The sequence below is a fragment of the Papio anubis genome, chromosome 8, assembly GCF_008728515.1.
Source record: "Papio anubis isolate 15944 chromosome 8, Panubis1.0, whole genome shotgun sequence".
NCBI lineage: Eukaryota > Metazoa > Chordata > Mammalia > Primates > Cercopithecidae > Papio > Papio anubis.
The window spans coordinates 51738881-51744913 of NC_044983.1; the positions used below are offsets into that span (position 1 = coordinate 51738881).

The 6033-nt window shown below is 41.8% G+C and overlaps 1 pseudogene; it reads right to left on the minus strand.

Moving 5' to 3' along the window:
- Positions 1-2734: 2734 nt before the first annotated feature.
- Positions 2735-4795, minus strand: LOC108587447 (annotated as a pseudogene).
- Between the last annotated feature and the right edge of the window lie 1238 nt (positions 4796-6033).

Here is a 6033-nt window from a genome sequence, read left to right on the forward strand (position 1 = left end):
TGATGAAATATATGCTTGCTGAATATGGGAGTAAGATTTATTTTATGATCAGATTTTTTTTTTTTTTTTTTTTGAGATGGAGTCTCGCTGTGTCACCCAGGCTGGTGTGCAGTGGCACGATCTTGGCTCACTGCAACCTCCGCTTCCTGGGTTCCAGTGATTCTCCTGCCTCAGCCTCCTGAGTATCTGGGATTACAGGCACCACCACCATGCCTGGCTAATTTTTGTATTTTTAGTAGAGATGGGGTTTCACCATGTTGGTCAGGTGGTCTCGAACTCCTGACCTCATGATCTGCCTCCCTTGGCCTCCCGAAGAGGCTGTAATCACTGCTGGGATTACAGGCGTGACTCACCGCACCTGGCCATGATCAGATTTATGTGAAGGAAAGGAATAAGTATACACTTAACTATTTCCTTTTCAGCATGGGGCACTGACATAGTTTGGGTATTTGTCCCCACACAAATCTTATGTTAAAATGTAATCACCAATGTTGGAGGTAAGGCCTGGTAGGAGGTGTTTGGATCATGGATCCCTCATGAATGGTTTGGACCATCGTCTTGGTGATAAGTGAGCTGTTGCTCTGAGTTCACACAAGAGCTGTTCATTTAAAAGTGTGTGGCACCTCCTCCACACTCTCTCACTTGCTTCTGCTTTCACCGCGTGAAGGGCCTGCTCTCTCTTCTGCCATGATTGTAAGCTTCCGGAGGCCTCCCTAGAAGCTGAACACATGCCTGCACCGTGCTTCCTGTAAAGCCTGCAGAGCCGTGAGCCAGCCAGACCTCTTTTCTTATAAATTACCCAGTCTCAGGCATTTATTTATAGTAATGCAAGAATGGCCTAATTCAGGCACCACATTATATTTCTCATGTAACTTCTTTTTCTCAATTACACTATTCTAATATTTGCACCAAGTAATGCCTTAGACACTAATTTTCTTTTTTTAATGGAATAGATAAAATAAGTTGTTTAAATATTTAAAATAATGAACGTGAAAGTAGGGTATTTCCTGCCACCATCACTATCCCAGGTGGCGGAGTGTAACGATTAAGGACATAGGTTCTGTCCTGTCATTTGGCTACGTGACCCTCCGCCAAGTTACTTACTCTTTCTGGGTATCGATCTCCTAATCTTTAAATAAATAATCATAGTAAATAGGTTAGTTGTGAGATTTTAGTCTATGTAAAACACTTTACAGTTTTTGGATTGTAATACTCTCAATAAATTTTAGCTATGACAATAACAAAAAGAGATGAGTTTTTCTGAGCCGTGAGGACAGTAATTACAAGAGTGATGGGTGTTATGAAGGAGAAGTGTAGTGTGACGGGAACATTTACCAGAGGGGCATAACTTAAACGGGTGCATTTTAGTCTTTTTCCTTCATGGCCCTGTCGGCCGCTCTCTGCGTTTTTTTTTTTTTTTTAAAACAGAGTCTTGCTCTGTCACCCAGGCTGGAGTGCAGTGGTATGATCTTGGCTCACTGCAACCTCTGCCTCCCAGGTTCAAGCGATTCTCCTGCCTCAGTCTCCCGAGTAGCTGGGACTACAGGTGCCTGCCACCATGTCTGCTAATTTTTGTATTTTTAGTAGAGATGGGGTTTCACTATGTTGGCCAGGCTGGTCTTGAATTCCTGACCTCAGGTGATCCAACCGCCTCAGTCTCCCAAAGTGCTGAGATTACAGGCGTGAGCCACCATGCCCGGCCTGCTGCCCTCTACTTTCAACTTTAGAAAGTGGCTGGAGAAAAGTGAATTCCTGGCACAGTTAAAAGCATGTTTACCATGATTCAGTTAGCTTGAGAAAACTGGATGAAAGGGAGGGCAAGTAGTGTGACACACAAGAGCAAGGAACAGTTAGGGAAGTGGATTAAAGGCGCTTTAAGGCAGGCTTGTGCAGATTGAGGCTTAACTTTACATTTCAATATTTGTTACTATTACATTCTATTCTTTTTGAGCAAGCAATACTTTGACATAAAATCAAATATAAATGGTATGCAGTGAAAACTCTCATTCCTATCCTTGCCCTATCTGTCTCTTTTTCTTACCACAGATAATGACTTTTATTTTTTATTTTTCCTTTCTGGAGTTATGCAAGTACAAAAATTAGGAATACCTGTTTTTATTCCCCCTCTTTCCTTCACAAAAGGAAGCATATTGTAACATACTCAGTTGCATTCATTATCATCTTACATCTTGCTTTTAATTTAAAAATATATTATGCAGCTTTATCAGTAACACTACAAGGCTTCTTTTTTATTTCTTCTCATGTACATGGTGTTTTATGATATGGATGTATCACCATCTAACCAGTTCTTATTAATGGAGACTTGACCTGCTCTCATTTTGCTCTTACCAAAATGCTGCAATGAATAAACTTGTTCATATGTCTATATAAATAAATCTCCAGAAGTAGGATTATTGGATCACAGGGTAAATAATTTTGTAATTTTTTTTTTATTCATTCAAATATTTATTGAGCAGCTAAGGAGATGCAAAGGTGGTTTGAAACGTGGTCAGAGGTCTGGGCGCGGTGGCTCATGCCTGTAATCCCAGCACTTTGGGAGGCCAAGGTGGGTGGATCACGAGGTCAGGAGATCGAGACCATCCTGGCTAACAGGGTGAAACCCCGTCTCTACTAAAATACAAAAAACTAGCCAGGTGTGCAGGCGGGCACCTATAGTCCCAGCTACTTGGGAGGCTGAGGCAGGAGAATGGTGTGAACCCGGGAGGCAGAGCTTGCAGTGAGCCAAGATCCTGCCACTGCACTCCAGCCTGGGAGACAGCGAGACTACGTCTCAAAAACAAACAAACAAACAAACAAACAAAAAACATGGTCAGAAGTGAGGCAAATATGCAAGTAATAGAAAGCAAAGGGCAAGGTTCACCAAATCACAGTAGTCAGAAGAAAGTGCTTTAGGGAACTGAGAGTGAGATTGTTTCCAACCTGAGGAGGCGTGGGCAGCAAATCAGAAAAGTGGACTGGGATTAAAATAGAAGACTTCTGTCTGGATTGTTGACACTGAGTATGGACTATATTTGTCTCTCCTTTTCCTTTCTCCCCATCTTTGGGCTTAATTTACCAGTAGTGCCCAGGACTGTTCAATGCACTTTTTCTATACTTGCTTCCGTTTTTGCTCTGATGTCTTCTACAGAACTAGGTCCTTTTGGTGTTTTAGGAGTTTTTTCCTGTTTTTTTTGAAGGATTCTTGTCCTTTTGATCTTGGTGTTGATGATGGTTTTGAGTCTTTTCCATTCTGATTTGACTTTTGTCCTTTTTTGGCTGGAGTATCTCGTATAGATTGCTTCACTGGTGCTTTTTCTTCAGATTCCTCATCATCAAAACCATCATCTTCTTCATCATCATCATCTTCATCATCATCATCTTCATCAGCAGCAAGTTTTACTTTTTTCTGTGGAATCTTCCTACCACCTCCAGTAGCAGACTGCTTTCCAGATATACTTAATAGTTTCACATCCTCCTCCTCTTCATCTTCTGACTCTGCATCTTCTACCACAGCTACTAAGTGCTGTCCACTAATATACACTGGCCCCGAACCACACTTCAACCGTAAGACCACTGGGTATGTTATTTCAAAGCTCCAAGGGAAACTGTTGGCTATACAGACATTTTCAAAGTTGCCAGTGTTACTTTGGACTACCTTCGTAATTCATTGCCTCTGCTTCAATAATTTGCAATTCATCCTTTGCACCAGGCCCTAAACTGACCGTTCTTAAAGATAACTGGTGCTCATTTTCATCATTATCCACCTTAAAGTGATCATCTTTGTCAGCCTTTAGTTCACAACTGAAAAGATAGTTCTGGGGCCTCAGGGGACTCATGTCCCTGTCCATCAAATCTTCCATCAGGTGGCGGCACACACTTAGGTGGGAGAGAAGGTGGACGGAGATCAATGACCACGGCTCAAGAGAACAGCCGTGCAGTACAGAATCATACCAGCGATTTTGTAATTTTAACAGATGTTCCCAGATTATTTTCCCTAAAGTTTGTGCTTCCACCAGCAATATCCGAGAGTGCCTACATTTCTCCATGTTCCTCATGCTTCACCAATTATATTTATCAAATGCTTGGATTTTGGCCATAATGGAAAATGGTATGGAAAGGTAGTTTTAATTAGCAATTTTCATATATTTAAGAATCACTCATATTTCTATGTCTGTCAACTAATCATTCATCTGTCGATCTTTTCCTTGTCAAATTCCAGAAACTCTTTTTACACTAGAGGGATTCACCCTTTGCTGTAATATGAGGTACAAATCCTCTCCTCCGGTTTGTTATTTCTCGTTAATCTTTATTTATATTGTTAATTTTCTTTCTATGAAGACATGTTCCTTGTTTTTGTAGTTGAAAGCATCAATTGTTTTATTTATGGCTTTAGGAAGACTTTTCTACTATGATGTTATAAAGGAATTTACTGTTCTCTTCTGGTACTTCTTATGACTTCATTTTTGACACTGAAGTCTTTGATGCATTGAGAACCTATCCTAATTGACATAGTTTGAATCTATGTCCCCACCCAAATCTCATGTTCAATTGTAATCCCCAGAGTTGGGGCGGGGTCTGGTGGGAGGTGATTGAATCACAAGGGTGGATCCTCTGTGAATGGTTTAGCACCATCCTCTCGGTGCTGTTCTTATGACAGTAAGTGAGTGAGCTATCATGAGATCTGGTTGTTTAAAAGTATGTAACCCGCCCCCCAACCCAGTCTCTTTCTTGCTCTTGCTCTACCCATGTAAGACATCCCTGCTTCCCCTTCGCCTCTACCATGATTGTATGTTTCCTGAGGCCTCTCCAGAAGCTGAGTAGTTGCCAGCATCATGCTTCCTGTACAGCCCGAGGAACTGTAAGCCAATTAAACCTTTTCTTTTTAAACCACCCAGTCTCAGGTATTTCTTTATAGCAATGTGAGAATAGACTAATACACTAATAAGTGATGTGAGGTCTAGATCTAATTTTGGTAGTTGGTCACACAAGTTTCCCAGAATCATTTTATTAAACAGTCCATCTTTTTTGGCCAAGTACAGTGGCTCGTGCCTGTAATCCCAGCACTTTGGGAGGCTGAGGCAGGAGGATCTCAAGCTCAGGAGTTTGAGATGACCCTGGGCAACACGGCTAAACCCTGTCTCTACAGAAAATATAAAAATTAGCCAGGCATGGTGGCGTGTGCCTGTAGTCCCAGCTACTTGGGAGGCTGAGGTGGGAGAATCACTTGAACCCAGGAGACAGAGGTTGCACAGAGCTGAGATTGTGCCAGTGCACTCCAGCCTAGGCAACAGAGGTAGATCCTGTCTCCAAAAAAAAAAGAAAGAAAAAAAAGACAGTCCATCTTTTCTCCACTGACTCAAGACACCATCTTTATTGCAGACAGAATTCCCATATGTGCTTGTGACTGACTTCTTGGACTTCTACTCTGTTTATTTTTATTTTTATTTTTATTTTGAGACAGAACCTCACTCAGCCACCAAGGCTGGAGTGCAGTGGCACGATCTTGGCTCACTGCAACCTCTGCCTCCCAGATTCAAGCAATTCTCATGCCTCAGCCTCCTAAGTAGTTGGGATTACAGGGGCCCGCCACCATTCCTGTATTGTATTTTTAGTATAGACGAGGTTTCATCATGTTGGCCAGGCTGGTCTCAAACTCCTGGCCTCAAGTAATCTGCCCACCACAGTCTCCCAGAGTGCTGGGATAACAGAGGTGAGTCACCATGGTCAACCTATTCTCTTTAAATGGTCTGTCTATTCATATATCATGCCACAATATTTTTAGTATCTAGGTTTTATAGAACATATTAATATCTGATAGAGCTAGTGCTCACTCATTGCTTGTCTCTTTCTGAACTTTCCTGATCTTTTTAAACAAATAAATTATTTAATATAAATTTTATGGCTAGGAGCGGTGGCTCACACTGGTAATCCCAGCACTTTGGGAGGCCGAGGTGGGTGATCAGTTGAGGTCAGGAGTTTGAGACCAGCCTGGCCAACGTGATGAAACACCATCTCCACTAAAAATACAAAAAT